At 29.9% G+C, this 18726-nt stretch overlaps 1 long non-coding RNA gene across 1 annotated transcript; it reads left to right on the top strand.

Annotated features, from left to right (window-relative positions):
* The first annotated feature begins 7490 nt into the window (after positions 1–7490).
* LOC114417720 lies at positions 7491–11496 on the top strand. The gene is made up of 3 exons (XR_003667896.1): positions 7491–7917; positions 8062–10867; positions 11309–11496. It is a non-coding gene; the product is annotated as an uncharacterized LOC114417720 (long non-coding RNA).
* The last annotated feature ends 7230 nt before the right edge of the window (positions 11497–18726 follow it).

The following is an 18726-nucleotide window of genomic DNA, read 5'->3' as shown; positions in this document are numbered from 1 at the left end:
TTCTACAAAATTTTTGTGCCAATTGTGTTATAATTTTAGCAAAAATATTATATTCTCTTTAATTTGTTGAAAAAGTTAGAGAATTTTGTTAGGCATTCCAATGCATATATTGTTTTATGTACGTAAAACAAATAATGTATTTTTAAAAATTCACATAATATTTACATTTATTTTTTTTCATTATTTTATTCAGTAGCATATGATAGTTTAGAAGTCACAATAAAAAATAAACTTGAGAAGCTTTATTAAAATTATAACTATTTTGACCCCTCCAAAAACTTATCTCACGCTTCACCACTGCCTATAAGAGTTGTGAAAATAATAAGATGTAATATAGTTGCTAACTAGATAGCTAAGTTTCATAAACATACTGTCAAAGATTCAATTTTAATTTTTAATTGTGTGTATAGAGAAAATCTTATTGGAAAAGAAATTTTTTTAGGACGGATGCATTTGAGAGAGAGTGGGGACAATTATATATATATATATATATATATATATATATATATATATATATATATATATATAGGTTATATATTATTTTTAAAATATAATTAAAAAAATTAAGTTATAATATCAGTTTTGTTCCCACTGGTTTGATTTATATATATAAGTATTGTCTCACAACTAAATTTCTTTGGATCTATCACTGATTTACTTTAGTAATCTATGTATTCAAAAAAAAGATATTTGTATACATTTCAGGAGTTTTACATCATGATTTCTAAATATGAAAATACATTACTTTCAAGAGAGAGGAAAAACTAGTTAAAGAGTGACTAGTAAAATCTACGTATTAAAAAAGCTACAAAATTAACTGTGGAATATATACATAGTTTTTATTCCTCTGCTTCTATTTTTTATTGTCTACATGGTCTGTAGTTTTAAAAAGTTACTATGGTACCTTCTCTTTTAGAGTGAATACTAATAGTCTGTTTTGAAGAGAAGAAACTGAAAAGAAAAGAAAAAATAAAGAGATAAAAAAAACACTGATTACAATGTCATTTTTTTGTTTGATTGGATAGAAAATAAAAAAATAAAAAAGAGAAATAATTGATTAAATGAGACAAAAATTTAAAATTTTCTTTCCTTTCTTATTTTCTTTCATTTCTATCAAACTTACCCTAATAAATATATATTGCTTTTGAATTTTCATGTAAGGAAATATAAGTAATATTCCTTTTAAATATTATATAGTTTCAAATTGGATTGATAATTAAATTGGTAAACTACTTCTTTAAAGTTCGCTAATTCAATCACGATCTACACACAGAGTAAAAAAAATAAAAAAATAATGGAATAGCAGTTAAATAGAAGTGTGCGTAAGTAGAAGAGAAAAAAATGTATATTTATAATAAACACACGTGGTATATTATTAGTGATAGAATGGTTACTACGTAAAATATCTTATTGCCATTTTTTCTATATTCAAGAACCAACATTTTGGACCGAACTGTCCTATAATCCATTGATCGATCATCGATGAAGCTTGTTCTATGATATTTTATTTGTCACAACTTTGACAAATTACGTGTCCCAAACTCCCAATGTTTTCTTGGAAGAAAATTTTGCTTCGATGAAAAGCGTTTCGTTTCGGGACGCTGCAATTTTCCGGGTAGATAAATTCAATTCAACACAAATAATAATAATAATAATAATAATAATAATAATAATAATAATAATAATAATAATAATAATAATAATAATAATAATAATAATAATAATAATAATAATAATAATAATAATAATAATAATAATAATAATAATAATAATAATAATAATAATAATAATAATAATAATAATAATAATAATAATAATAATAATAATAATATTAATATTATACTAACATTTTCTAAAAAATAAAGATTACCTTAATGATAAAAATTAATATATATAATTTCACGAAATCTTAAAAATATGTTATAATTTACTCTAAAAATAATAGTAATGTGTTCTTTCTTTTTATGAATTCTCTCTAAATCTCATTAACTAGCTTAGCTTTATTTTTTAATCAAATTCATATAAAACATTTAATAGTATAAAAGATATTGTAAATCAATAATTTATTAAAAATTATACATATAATGATTTTTGTTTAACTCGGTGTAAAAAAAATTGTGCTATATATAAGTGTGTTGTGTGTGTGTGTTTGTAAGCATATGAGGTGAGAAAGGAGAGTTTTAAGAAACTAATCTCAATTGTATTATATAATTAAAAGAGATCATTAAAATTAAAATTAATTAAAATTGTTTTAACCCACGTATAATTGTATTCTTCTGTCTTGGACTAGAGGCCTCTCAAGAAAAGGTATTGGTTATAGATAAGATATGCATGGGTCCATCTAGTGTCAAGTTATATGGGCCCACTAAAAGTGCATAGATATGAAAAATTGCAAGAAGGGCCGCGAAGCCTGACCCGTCTCTTGGAAGAACCTAGCAAACTTTATTACTTTTCAAATTCATGATGTAATCATTTCGGCCTCTCCCACTTTTCATTTGCTGGCAGCTGACACAAAAAGGTTCTTCTTCCATGTAACGTTATGACTATTCAAGGTTATTTACGTATCTAATTTAAGTAATTACAAAAAATATCAAACTGGATGGACGAATTCGGGGGTTTGTTAAAACTTAAAATGAGTTAATTTAGCTTACTTTATTAAGTTTTTCTATTATGTATCCTTAGAATACTGATTAAGAAATTAACAGAAATTTTTTATTGTAAGCAGCATAATTTTTTTTAGGAGATAAGCACCACAATTTCAAATTTTCTTTTTAGTTTCTTATCCGGTGATTAACATTTGCCTAATTATTTTAGTGATGAATTACAATCTTACAAAATAGCTTGTAAGGTGATGTGAGACTTATAATTTTCAAATATTAGGAGTTATCCAAACACACGATAAATAAGAAAATTATTAGTGGCTTGCTTAGGTTTAGATTCGAGGAATATATGGTGATTTTTATCATGCTTGTTGTTTTTTAATCAACAAATATTAGTAATAAGTCTGTTATGTTATATTGGTGGGATATGTGCCTCTTCCAATCACCAAGTCACCTTATCATTTCTATTGTGCTTGTCGTGTTATAATTGTGCTAATATTAGTTTATGATTAGTTAATATTGTGTCAAGATCGATGAATCAATGGTAAGAAAAAAAAATGGTGAAGATTATAAGACAAAATTCTCTTTTGAATTAGAGTGAGATCTTGTTATGGAACCAAGAGGGATAAAATATTAAGAAGATCATTACTACTATCAATGGATCACAAATCAACCATACAAGTGAATTTGATATCATATTTTAATCTAAAATTTTAAGACATCGTGTTTGTGAGTTTTCCTCACTTATATATTACTCAACTTGTTCATTCTTACTCAATATGAGACTTCATCTTCACATAAACTCTGTAACATTCCAATTTTTTAATCTAGATTAAAAAGGATTGTTATTTATAAATAAATAGAGTTTTAGAAAAATGATAAGATTTTATAAATAAATAAATAAAAAATATAATTATTAATTAAAATAATGATTTGGGAGAAAATAAAAAGGATATTTTATTTATTTATTTGTTTGATAGAAAGTAAAATAGAATTTGTTTTTATAAAATAAATAAATATAGAGCAAATGATAGGCTGAATACCCTAGGTATAAATAGTTATGTAGATATAAATAGTTATGTTAAGTAAGGTGCCTTTTTTTGCCTTATTTTCGTTTTTCCCCTTCTCCTTTCAAAACTCTTTCTTTTTTTCGCAGCCCACCAAACTTGTCTCAGAAAAATGACAATCTCGGACTCGTTCACCGTTGGATCGTCGTGAAATTTGAGTACCACGTTCTCAACCCAATTTCGAACATTCTCACCGTTGGGAATTTCAAAATCATATCTCAGCTTAGAGGAAAACCCTTCGCATTATAGCATTTTAATTTCCCGCAGAAACCCAAAACTGTCTCGGTAAAACTACGATCTCGGTTTCGTTAACCGTTGGATTTTCATGAAATTTGGATATGTTGTTCGAAATTAAATTTCTCACACTTCCACCGTTGGGATTTTCGAGATAATATTTTTGGTGGGAGAAAAAGGAATCGCATGAAGACAGTACAAGTGGAGGTTTCAATCTTTTCTCCGTCTCTCTGACGTTTGGGAATTCTATCGGAGCAGTCGGAGGAATAATTGAAAGAATCTCAGGGAACCGCTAGAGATGTTACTATCACTGGCTGAAAACACGTGAGTCTGCTCAGAGGTAAGGGATGAGTTATTCACAATTGGGAATTAGTAAGAACATTGTAGGGATCCTTAGAAATATCAATTGGAATGAGTTTTGGGGTATTTTTGAAATTTTCATTTTATCCTTATAATTATTACTGTGGATTATATTTGTTTGATAAATCAGTTGATGTCCTAATGAGAAATGGCTGTGAAATTTATGTGTTCTTGTGTTGAGTGTGAACCCCTTAGAAAAATTAAACTCTTTTTATTAACGCAAATTATATTTTAAATAATATTATTCAATGACTTATTTTATACAAATTATTATCTTGTTCTAATTTTTCTACGACGATGATCAACATGTTATGTGTATATGAGTTATCAGGTGCAATAAGTTATTATAATGGTATTATAATATTATTGTGAAGATTGAGTAGTACAAAGTTGAATGTGTCACTTTGCGATATACATGTAAAAATGAGATGGTTGATGTGATATTATGAGATGTTAAATTATGACCATGATATTTGATTGTGAATAAGTGTGTGTGTTTGATACTTGATGTGACAATAATTATATTGTGAAATGTAGGTTCCTAATTAAGAACTAGTGTTAAATTGTAGCGCAATTGTGTTAAACATGTTTGAAACATGAGTGTGAGGTCGTGGTATTGTATAATCCATGAGCAGTGTTTATAAATGAAATATGTGATGAATTATGGAATAATATGTTGCCTTGAGATTATAATATTGTTATTGAGATTGAGTAAAAGTGTAAAGTAGAACATGTGATGTTGAATTATGAGATACGTGAAAACATGTGATGGTGGATTGTGACATTATGAGATGTGAAATTGTGAATGAGTTTTGGTTGTGAATAAGTGTGCGATTAACTCTTGATGTGACATTATTTGTGTTGTAAGCTGTGAATTGTATAATAACCCGACCAGTGTTATCTTAAGAAAAGTGTAAATGCGCAGTGTTAAAGAGAAAGTGTAGGTTTCCTATTTAGGAACCAGTGTTAAATTGTAGCGCAATATGTTGTACATGTTTAACACACGAGTATGAGGTCATGAGTATTGTATAATTCACGAGCAGTGTCTGTGTGCTAAAATGATTTTAGGGGTTGGACCTGAATCAGGAGGGAGAGGCCCTGACGGACTCTTCGGAGTGTAGGCCTTGGGGGTCACCGGGTTTGAGTGCTCCTTTAAGCCTATGCTGATCCCATATGGTTGGAGCATTCTCGCAAAACATCGTGACCCTGACTGGTCTCCCTATGATCTTACTTAGTGAGAGTGACCTGACAAACTCATTGTTTGGTGTGTCTTGTTATGTACTCCTAAGCGCTCCAGGGTGGTTTTTCACTGACATGGTACCACATTGCATATAGGCTTGAGTCTTAGCATAACTGTTTCATGCACGTGCTAATTGTTTATTATGAAATTGATGTGTTATTATGTCTTGATCAGAGCGTGTGATTCTTGTGTAATGTGATTGATGATTGAAAAGTGAACTTTGAAAGATAAAGTGGTGGAATTACGTGTAACTAAGTTTTATTTGGTTTATATGATATGTATATCTAGTTGTCTTGTTTCTCTATTAGTTAGGAATGTGATAACTCACTCCCCGTGTGTTGTTTATGTTTGGATTCTGTGATTATCTTGAACTTTGTGTTCGGGGGAGCAGATGAATAGGTGGATAACTATGAAGAACCTCATGCTAGAGGACACGGGAACACAACGCTCTGATAGGATGTGACATTAGGATATAGGTTCTATATTAATTGTATGAAGCTTAGACGGTCTTGTTTGAGTCGAGATGAATTTATTATTTATTTGGACAAGTTTGAATATGATGTAGAAGAAAGTGAATGTGAGTCTTTTATCCCTTTGAAAGGCTTGTATTTAAAAATACTTTTAATTAATATTTGAATTTTTATTCCTTTACTAATATATATGTGAGGGGTAAAGGGTGTCACAAACTCTAATAGATCTGAACTGAAATTTATAACATGTCATTTAAAAAGAAAATGCATTACTACAAAAGTCATTTATTAAGACACGCCAACAAAGACGGTCAACAGAAACCGTCGTAGAATACAATACGATGGCAGAATTATAATTAAATTTATTAATAACGAAGACGACTTTCGTATGACTGTCTTAAAATTGTAAGTTCAAGGACAGTTATTTAAAAAACCATCTTTGAATTGTTATGCTTTTATTTCTCTGTCTCTTATCTTCTCGGGTACTACACTGACCCTTCATTTCTCTCTCTCTCTTATTGTTGCCTTCTCTATCTCACTTTCTCTTGTCGCTTTCTCTCTCTCTGATGGAGAACGACATGGGTCTGGATGTGGACGCCCTCAACGGCATCAACAAGGAAGAGGGTAGTGGGGAACCTTCACGGGTACCTTCTCGGTCCACGGTTGTGGCATCGTAGGCGGCGGAAAGGGCGAGAAAGGTAGCTCGCGGATGGCGATCGGCTTCACCTTCGGCGTCTTGGAGTAGCTGAACTGGAACTCGAACGATGCTTCAACATTGTGGAAGAGGAAGAAGCGTCACAACCATGGTAGAACTTTTTTGTAAGACTTTTTTATTTAAGTTAAAATACTCCTAATCCCTAAATCCTAATACTATGCTTCTTAATAAAGTTTTTCTTATAAAATAGGTCTATACTTTTACATCAGAGTAAGTTCATTATTCAAAATGAGATTTGTACTTTACACTTTGCTAAATGTTTATGCAGGATCAATCAAAGTTGTATATCTTTCTTGAGATTGTAACAAAAGGTTCCCTTAGAAGCCTCTATCAGAAGTATACTCTTCGAGATTCCCAAGTATCTTTCTATACGAGACAAATTCTACATGGTTTGAAATATCTTCATGACCGAAATGCGGTTCATAGGTGACTCCAAATTTTATTTTATTTTTCAATCCTGTTTCATTTTCCTTTATGTATTTAGGACTTCTGTTTTTCTGTGGTAATCCTAGTCTTGAATCTTATGGTATGGTTCAGTACTTCAATCTTTTAGAACAATGCTGACAACAGTTCTATGGTTCTTGCTTTCCTTGCTTCAAAGGAACGTTCACATTAGCATATTGTCTCATAATTGCAATAATTCTTTATAAATAACTTGTGGATTTATTTTATTTTCTTCTTGTTATTTGGCCACATTCTTTTTCTTTTTTGGATAAATGTTGCTTCATTTCCATTGTTTGAAATGCATTTTATTTATTTGGCCAAAGAAGAGAGTTGAGGAGTGAGGTGAACAGCGGAGTCCAAGGGAAGAAAAAGATATCCAATTATTGTCATTGTTATTTTTTTCATGCCGTAAACCACTACCTTTCAATACTAAAAGTCTAGTATTTGTGGATCGTGTATTAGTTTCTTCCAGTTGTGAGTTAATTTGAGTTTCAAATTCAAATGATTAAAAAGAAAAATCAAGTTACTAAGGTCAGGTTGAATGGTTACATGTTGGAACTTTTAGTTTTGGATATTTTAATGAGAAGAGTTTTTTCTTAGGGTTAAAGCTCATGATTCATTTCACTTCCTATTTTCTGCATTCCTATATCAGTTATGTAATTGGGATGAAGCAATCATTGTAAATATATTCTAATTGTATTTCTCCAATTTAAGGGATATCATATGTGCAAATATATTGGTGGATGCAAGTGGATTTGTCAAGCTTGCAGATTTTGGATTGGCAAAGGTATTCACCCTCTCTCATTTATGTTTCTCGATCTAGGATTTCTTTTGTTTCTTGAATATTTTGATATCAATTATAGATGTCTAAATAATGTTAAATTGCTTATTATTTCGATTTTTTGATATCACTTTATGAATTGTTTTTCAGGCAACCAAATTGAATGACGTTAAATCAATGAAAAGGACAACATTATGGATGGTGTCTACTATATGTGGTTGGTGTAGGACATGCCAAGAATGTAATATGTTAGTGTTGTGAACAAACTAGAGGTCGACACCTTGGTCATGGGGCTATGTATTCTTTAAGAGGTAACTACTGATTTTTTTTTAGGCACCTACTATATGGTATATATGACTCAATCAGGAACATAAAATGTGAAGTATGAAGCTTCAACATGAGGCACCAATGTTCTTGAAACAATATTGCAGTATTTCCATTCTCTTTTTCCTTTTTCGGTTCTTGTTGTTGTCAATTTGAATTGTGTTGATGTTGGAGGCTTAGATAGAGATATAGAATGTGATGTGTATTTTACTCACCTAACATTGTTTTGCTCAATTCTGTATAGTTTGAAATTGATTATGTTGGTCAAAGTGAATTGGCATTAAATGAGGATCTATATAACACAAAGTACAAGGACAAGTTGGAGTTGTCTTATAAGGTACTGCTTAAACTGATTCATATGTAAATATATAACCCCTGAGATATTGCTCTTCAAGGACTGCTTGGGAAAATGGAAAAGAGCATCTTGCATATTTAAACATCATGACGCAGTAGCTGATGTGTTTCATTCTCAATTCAATAACCAGGGACTTATTCATGAAGTGTTCACCACAATATTATGTGGCTTGTCTAGTGACTAAGCCTGGAAAATTTACCAAAAGGAAGCTATGCCTAAATTACCACAATATTATGTTGTTTAGTATTGTGAACTTTGCTTTAATGTTTTTTTTCCAGTTATATCATTCTTTTGCAGTTATTATTTAACATAAATTGGAACTTTTCTAAACAATGGTGTTTTCTGTTTTAAAACTTGATGTTTTTGTTGATGTGTCTTCAATGGTAATCTCTGTATTGGATGGTTACAATGTTTGCATCTTTGCTTATGTGCAAAAAGGAATGGGGAAGACATTCACCATGGAAGGAACAAAGCAAAACAGAGGAGTAAATTAGAGGACTCTTGAGCACTTGTTTAAAGTTAGTAATGAAATGAGTGAAACATTTTCATATGGTATATCTGTTAGTGTGATAGATGTTTACAATGAACAAATCAGAGACTTATTGGCTACAGGAAACACATCAAAAAGGTATTTTTGTTATGTTTTATTATCGGTTCCTTTTGTAAGATAGTCTGATATAGTGTTTACTGGTTTCAAGCATGCTAGAATATGCAATATCACTAGTCTAAGCAGGAAATTGAAGTAGCTAGAATTGATATATCTTGAAATGATTATCAGGTTGGAGATAAAACAAGCTTCTGAAGGATTTCATCATGTTCCTGATGTTGTTGAAACCAAGATTGATAACATAAATGAAGTGTGAAAAATGTAATTTCTTAAATACTTTCTCTTGTTCAAATGCACTTTCACTTGTTAACTTTGCCCTTTGAGTTATTCTTAAATACTTTTAGGTACAAATGGCATTACCATGGGTATGTTGCAATGAGAAGATATAAGTTTATTGTAGAGAAAGGCTCGGGCCAAAACAACTCACCAATTGTACAAAATGTGTGTCATGTAAAATAACCATCTCCTTGGGTGGATAAAGTTCTAATTAATAATTACTTTATGGTGAAATATATTTTTTTCTCATTTCCTAATTGCTATTAATTCTTATTGGGTAAATCAATGCTAAAAGGTTCACATTGTAGCCTTGTTTTTTTTTCTTTCACATGTTATATGTAAAACTTTAAAGTAAAGTTGTTGTAGGGTACAACAATTGAAAGCATGGAAGATCTTTTTTCTGCTAATTTTACTCTGCTATAATTTCTGGATGATGATATATTTTGGTGTTTCAGGTTGTAGGCACAAAGGAGGCTAACCTTCTACAATTAAGTTTGGCCTTGTATTTCACTTTTTAACTTATCTAGGAGATGTTGGTTGGTTGTATAAATATTCTGGTTTTTTTTTATTGTCGTTATATATGCTTGCAAGTTGTAACTATATCAATTCACTTTTGTCTTATAATTTTCTTCTAGGCTACTTTGATAAAAAAAAATAAAAATTATGTGTTGTTATTTCTTTAAGATTTGATGAAACTAATTTTTTTTAATGATTGTAGTGATTGAGATTCTTTTAGTAGCTTTATAACTCACTATATAGAAAACTTACACATAGATGGGCTTTTCTATTCTGGTCGAGATGGGCTTGAAGTCACGAAATATCCTTTTCTACTCTGTTAATCAAAAAAGAAAATAAAATTGACATGTTATACTTCAAACATTTTCATATCAACCAGAATGAAAATTCTATTACTAAGTAGAACTTATTATTTATTTATAATTTTGTAATTGTGCAAAATTTAAAGAACACAAAGGATGATCAATTATGATATTGAATGTCAATATATTTAGCCTGTTGTGTTGCTATATATTGCCTAATATGTTTTTCGTTTTTTGGGGTGCTAATATGGCAGTTTTATTTCACTCCGTTGGCTTTGACTATGGTTGTGGCTTCTTTAGATGGTGTAAAGGTTGAATATCATAGCAATAAAGATAATAGTTTAAAGATTTTATTTTGTAATTACATGTATGTCCAGGTTTTCTAAAGGTGAGTGTTTTTATATTGGTGATAATATATATAGAAATAATGTATATGTATGCATGCATGTTATGGCCTTAATAAGATTCTAGATTTTGATTTGTGCTTAGCTACCTTGAAGCCAAAGAATCCCTGGTAAAAAAAATTAAATGCATTTGGTGCAACACTGTCAGAGGATGAAACCAAGAAGTTATCTGGTATGAATTTTTTTCTCTAGGTCCTCCATGTTTCTTTAAATACTTTTATATTGTTATGTTTCTTTAAATAATTTAATTATTGTTATTATTATTATTTGGGACTTTGTATCATCATATGTAAATACAAATTATTTTATAGGTAAGATACTAATTAGTTTGCTTGCTTTTTTGTTTTGTTTTTGTAAAGCATTTTTTTATTTTTTTTTTTAATTTAAAAAATAAAACATTTTAAGACACATATTTAAAAAACCGTCTTAAAAAGTGTATATTCTAAGAAGGTTCTTAGTCTATGAAACTTTCTAAGTAATATCAAAAAATATTTTCAAGAATCTAATAAAGCATCTTGTTTACCAGATTAACAAATACAGAGGTTGCTTGTTGTGATTTTCTTTATTATGTATTCAATTTATTGATGTTTATGTTCTTGATCAATTTTGGCAGGAAACAAAAATTGCATTTGTGTATAAAATAAAAGAGTATATTGTAGAGCCTTGTTCTTGATATTGTGTTAAATTTGTTGGATGGCGGAGAAATCATGCATCAAGTGCCTTAGAGAAAGAATATAGAGCCTTTTGTAAAATATGTACAATACAACATATTTTGTCTTTTTAAAAGTTGTGCTTCACTATATATTTTTGTTCATAGTACATATGCTTACTTATTGTGTTGGTACAACCATATAGTTATGCTTGTTCTGTTATCTATTTTAGTTGTTAACAAATTCTCAATACTAAGATAAAAAATTTAACTAGCAGATTCAATATTATTACCCAAAAACACAACATAGGATTCGTTGAAAACTACACAACAATCAACATAGCAGTACAATCAAATTTGTCACAGCTAATAGCTATAGTAGCATACAATGGTGGCTCATGGACTCTGAGTCACTGATAGTGGTGGCTCATGGTGATGATTGTGAAAGTTGAGAGGAACACGAGAGAGGTCGAGAAGTGCAAGAGCTGAGACTTGCGAGAGTGGTGGCTCATTGTGGCTCAAGTTCAGATTTGCGAGAGAGGTTGAGACTTGTGAGAGTGGTGGCTCACGGTGGCCATTCACGGTGCAAAAACTACAAATTGAGAGAGAAAGAGATAGAGACGGAGATAGCAGAGAGGTCGAGAGTCGAGATTGGTGTGGACATGTGGTAGCAACACAAAGAGAAGAGACTATAACTTATTAATTTTGATTTTAGGTTTTCTTTACTGAGTGAGAATGAGTAGTGTTAGTGTAGTGTCGTTTCTTTGTTTATATGGTGTAGTTTTGGGGACTACATCCTACAGGATACACTTGCACTATATACACCTGTAGTTAGGTTCGATTTTGGCCGATTCCAAAGCCAAAAATCGAATCGAACCGCTCGATTCACAAAATAAAAAATCCAAAGACACTTCAATTTTGATCGGTAATCATCTTTTTGGATTGGTTTTTATTATTTTCTTAGTTTTGAACACCCTTACCATCACATATATACACTTTTCATCACAAATTCACACTTTGTCATGCCAAATCTATGAAGGACTTTGTGGAAAAAGAGCGAAAAGGATGAAGAGAAGGCAAGGAAAGAGAAAAATTTCAAGAATGATGATGAAGACTTTTTCTAATATATGTTGAATATAAAATGGTGAATAGTCAAATTTATCCCTGGAAATGTGAGGCATTGACAGATAGGTCTCTGAAAGATGAAAAATTAAAAATTAGGTCCTGAATGTGCAAAAAGTGAGACAAATTTGTCCTATGAACAATCTAATGACAAATTGGTCCTAAAATTTGCAACTTAATGTCAAATTGATTCTCGAAAATATAACTTATCATCAAATTAGTCATTGAACATTACAACTTAATGACAAAATGGTCTCACAAATTTAACGACATGACTAGTTTGTCGCACTTTTTGTACATTCAAAGATTAAATTTATATTTTTTATCTTTCAGTGACCAATTTGTCATTGTACCACACTTTCAGGATGAATTTGACTATTTATCCAATATAATAATCAAACATATAGCTTGAACTATGGTCAAAATACAAAAAAAAAATGTTATCGAAATGCAAAAATTGTTATCAAAATACCTCAAAGGTCTAGCACAATTGGTTAAACAGGATTTGAGTATTGTAAACCCTTAATACTATCTTTGATTTCTACTTATAAAAAAATTTCAATTTAAGTAAATGACTCAAATTAGTGTTAAGGCCACTCAATTAAGATTAAAGAGTCGCTGACAAGGTAATTAAGTAATTCTAATGGTAATAAAGTGTGTTAAAATAGGAGTTATTTATTAGCTATCATATGTTTTTATGTTATTGGATAGTGGCATTGCCATTTTCTACAACCATTAAGTATTTTTTTTTCTCTAGTTACTGATTTCTTTATTCAGTCTAGCATTGGGATTGCTTGATTGCCCTTGATTTAGGATAGTAGAACTTGGTGTTAATAGTAAAATTTAGCTTTCATATGTAGAACTTATAAACATTTTATCCTCACAATATTTCTTAAATTAGCTTATGAGCATGAGTTCTGAAACATTTTCATGCAAAATATGTTGTCTAATATTAATATATTATCCGGGACACTATCTTCATTTGATAAGGTTCTTTCCTATGGCTTTCTATTCTTCATGGGTATCACTAACATAATTTTTTTTTTTAATTTCCATATATCATATTCACTCAAGGGCTAACGTTAATTTGACTTTCAGTTTCTTTAGTTTTAATGTCAATCATAATTTTTAAAGTTTTAATGTCAACCATGAGATGCATCTAACATTTCATAATATATATGTCTTTATTAGGTATCACTAAGATAATCTTTTTTTTTTATAAATTTCCATCTATCATTTTCATTCAAGAATCAACATTTGATTTGACTAGTGACAGATCCAACTTGTGGGAGCAATACTCATACCCATAAATCTTGTCGAGACAATACTCATATAAAAGATTATATTAAGAAAAAAACTAAAACTTTGTGGAAATAATTGCCCTCAATGTGCTACAAGTGGATCCGTTCCTCGGTTTGACTTTTATTTTTTAAAATATTAATTTCAATCATTATTTTTTAAGCATTAACTTCAACCATTTAGATGCATTGAACAGCTCATAATAGTTGGGAATGACCGTAGAGGACTTCGAGGATCCAGATGCAAAATTTAGTATGATTTTAGGTTTAGCATTAATCAAAAGAATAAGATGTTTTGAGACTTGGATGAGAAAAGAAAAAGAAAGAAAAATAATTAATATAATTAGTTATATAATTAGACAAGTAACTCTAGGACTTTGGTCGAGTGAAACAAAGCAAGAATATCGTATTTGACAGATCACATGTTCAAATCTCAACTCTTCTTCTTGAGGTGAGATACTTTTAAGCTATCTTTAAACCCGAAACATTACATGTAAGCCGTAAATGTCCCCTTGCCAACTCACTACTGGAATTAGTGGTTTTTAAGTCGGTTAAATAGCCCATTTTACGACGGTTTTGAACCGTCGTAGAAACAGGCGTCGTAAAAAGCACAAAAAATACGACGACGGTTTTAAAAACCGTCTTTATATGTCAAAATTTTTACGACGGTTATTAGAACAACCGTTATAGAAAGTCCTCAGAATCTAAGACGGTTATTGAGATAACCGTCTTAGAATGACATCATTTTATTTGCCGTGCTATGTCGGTTGTTATATAAACCGTCTTAATAAGTATGCTGAATAAATGGTTTTCTACGACGGTTATATCATAACCGTATTAAAAAGTCATACATACTAAGACAATTATCCTATAACTGTCTTCGATTGTCACTACATACTAAAACGGTTAATCCTGGAACTGTCTTAGTATGTGTTTAATTTTTAAATTTTTTTTTTGCTGGTCTCTGATATCTTTAAATAAGATATTGATGGCAACCAAATGTATCATCAATTTCAACAATTATAAAATCATTTTCACCAATTATAAAAAATATCATCATTTAGAAGTGTGAAAAAGACAAACATTTAGTCAAATTTCTAGACATACCTGTCAACTTAATTTAAGAAAGTCTCAGCAACTTCACTATCTTCTGTAACAATGCATTCAGTATGAGCACTGCATAACCAGCAAAGTAAGAGAATTTTAAACACAATACTGATAAAGTTAAGAGAATGAAAATGAAATTTATTTAGAAGAATCCAACCTGCCTTCCATGTTGAGGAAGCTAAAACCATTCAGGAAAAAATATCCAAAACAGAAAAATTCAGGTGTAGAAACAAGTTCCAAAAATTACCTCCTATGGTTTATTGAATATTAACATACAAAAAATCAATATTACATCATCCTGAATATTTAAATGCATGATACTAAGCATGCTATCTTGAAACTTCAAGATTTGTATCATTATAGGTTCATGTTAGTAACAAGAGAACACAAGAATTTAAGACCCACATGAATCAATATTCAATAAGCACAGAAATTGAGAAAATAATATTATGTTCTTTCAGAAAGTGAATTCATTGGTGAAAGCTGTTAATAAGCACTAATTTGGTAAGTCATTCACCAAGAATCCATCATTACCATTCAAAATATATTAAATCAAACACAATCTTGAATTTATGCATGTAGGTCTCACTATTCATATCATGTGTATACAAATATCTAACACAGAAATGGCAAATCATTGAAGACTGTGTCAGCTATATTCAAACTTCTCCAACATATTGACAGTAAACCAAATAACATAGATATTCTTATTTTCAGTCATACATACACAGACATACAAATCAATGCTCTTCAGCTCATTGCTTGCACAAGATAAGCTAGCATTCTATACATAGCAAAACCAAAGTGATGGTAAGAAAACTTAACACTAAAGAAAGGACCATGAACAATCTTAACCATGTTGCAAGAGACAACAGATGCTAAGAGAAAAATAGGGTTTAAATAAAAAACAAAAACAAAAATTATATACATTTATGCCAGAGGCAGAGATCAAAGTACAAACTTACTTACAACTTTTTAAAGAAATCTGCAAATATCATACAATAAAAATACTATAAAGGAATCAATATTTAGACACTTAGAACCAAAATCCCTGAAAAAAATAGAAGAATAAAAAGTCAAAAAGTAAAAAAAAAAATCGATCAAAAAGTCAAATAAAAGAATCGATCAAAAAGTCAAGAATATCTATTCCTCTCATATAGCTTGTTGGGCTGCCACTTGAGATCATTCTCTTGTGACTTAGAAGTGGATCCAGTAGTGATCTGGTTGGGAGATCCAAGTACATCTCTGGATTGCGCTCCCGGAACTGAAAATAGTAATTAGCAAATTCACACTGTTGTCAAGAATATCTCTTCAAAGTTTTAAATTTTAATATTAATTTATGAAGTAACGATAGAATTCAAATGATTTTAATAATTTTTATGTGATACACAGTTAACTCATAAATTAAAAAAATTGATCATGTTTCAAATCTTAAAACCAAAATTAGAGACAAATAACATGATGATCCCGAACCATACAAAATTTATCCACACTATGGTAATGTGGCCAAAACATATTTTGGCTAAGGAAAATAAAGCTACATACATGAATGGGAAAATGGGCTCAAATGCACCAAATTAGCTAAGGAACAGAAAGCACGGTTTCACATCATGAGGAGGTGTGTTGTCATGTATATGATCAATTGGACTCCAGATTAATATTGTTAGTTGACTAAGGTGAGTTTGATTTTTTTTTCTCTTACACCAAATGTTTGGGATGATTTTTTAAAATGAATGGCTAAATTAAAACTTTCATGTGTTGAATCTTGTCCTATGTCCCTAATTCTCTCTCTCCTGTATGTTCCAGAAAAGTGATTACTTTTTTATAGAGCATATTATTCTTGTCACTGAGAAAGTGAATTTGATGGCAGTATGATTGTAAAAAAAAATCTCTCTTTTTCCAATCTCTCCCCACCCATCTTAATTAACATCTCATCCATTAGGCCTTATAATATCAATTGGAAGATTTAACTTGTAACAAAAAAAAATATGGAAGATTTAACCTTTCAACACATCCTCTACCTTATTTTCCCAACACACTTTATTAATTCAGATTTATTAGAAGTTTGAAAATTATAAGTAAAATATATTATTAAATAAAGAAATAAGATTTACAAATTTTAGTAATTTTTAATATATTTTATTGAGTAATAAAGAATTAGTTTAGAAAAAGATATTGTTGGGAAAAAAATGTTAACAACACATTTTATTATTAATCAAAATCACGAAAGAAACTCTTCAAAAAAATTGAGCTACACAATCTCATTTCTCACGTTTTTAGGTGAACGGGTATCCTTGGCAATAAATATTTATACATAATATTTTATAAAAAAAATATTTAATTAGAGACTCTTATTTAATGAGTGTTTCTTCTAAATTTTTTAGTTTTTAATAAATTTTAAATAATAATAAAATGTGTGTTAGAGATAATGTTGCTAATACTCCTAGGTGAATAATATATTTTAGAAAAGTTTAATGGATAATTTCTATACACCTCAAATGACCTGCATAATTTGATGGCAGTAACCTCGTGTTATGGTCCCCAACCTCGAAGAGGATGACATTTATTATTATTCTAATTTAATAAAATAAAAAAAAAGAAAGTAATGATTTATTATTTTTTTCAAGGAAAGGAGTGATTTTATTAATTAGTACTAGCACTTCATTTGAGATTCATTTAAGCTATAAATTTCTTAAATAAATATTTTTTCATACATAAAATTAAAAATTAATCTCATGATCATATATAATTAAAAGAAAAAATGAGAGGAAGAATGTTCTAGCTTTAAATATTAAAGTTCAAAACAAAAACAGTTTAGTGACATGAATCAAATGTGCTTACCATTCAACGGGGGAATATGATTTCATGTAGAAGTGGAATTCCTTCTTTCTAGGATCACCCCATTCCTGCAGTACCACAACGAAAAAATCTCATTTGTAAAAAAGAAAAACAAGAAAAATCATATCATAGACATTTTGTGGACTAGCTTGAATAATGAAACTCAAGAATTTTGATAGCACATATGAAGCCGAGACATGCACAATTATAATAATCTTTGAAAAATATTGATGGCAATTTAATGCCTTTTATTACGATCAGTTTAAAAGGGCTTTAAAAAAAATCAATTTAAAAGGCAAATGAATGGTATGAGAATTTTAAAAAAATAATCTTCTTATTCATAATCTGAGACATTTTATGACAAATAATATGAAAAAGAAAGTTAAAACAGTTTCACTAGCTTAAGGGCCCAGAAAAAGAAAAAAGGAAAATTAAAAAACAGAAAACACACACGCAGAGGGACTGAGGGACATCATGCAATGACCATGGCTTGGCTATGAAAAACAAATATGTAAAGTAATTCCTCTAAAGACATGGCTTGGCTAGACAAATTCATCCATTTTAGCAAGGAAACAAGTCCAACTAAAACACATTTCCAGAATCCAATTAACCAGTATACAGGATTCTGCTGAGTATACAGGATCAACAAAACTGACCGCCTGACCACTTTCAAGGCTCCTTAGTGGTTCACCAATTGGTGGAAGGTGATAAACTATTATTTTGGTAGATCATTTTCTCTCTCATATGCTACTAGAGGATCACTAAATGATGTATCTCATGAACAATTCACACTAAAGAAAATTCCATGTAAGTTTTGATGAAATAGAAAGACACTAACTCTGAAAATTTCTATTGTTTACATTTTATTCATTCAATGATTCTATATGTTGATGGATGATAAAAATCATCACATAAATATAATGTGACAATAAATTAGTTTACTATAAAATGCTATGGAATCTATACATATCATGTTAAGGAACAAAGACCAGACAGACAGAGAAAGAAAATTGCATG

The sequence above is a fragment of the Glycine soja genome, chromosome 1 (assembly GCF_004193775.1).
Source record: "Glycine soja cultivar W05 chromosome 1, ASM419377v2, whole genome shotgun sequence".
NCBI lineage: Eukaryota > Viridiplantae > Streptophyta > Magnoliopsida > Fabales > Fabaceae > Glycine > Glycine soja.
This window is presented reverse-complemented; position numbering and strand designations above follow the sequence as displayed.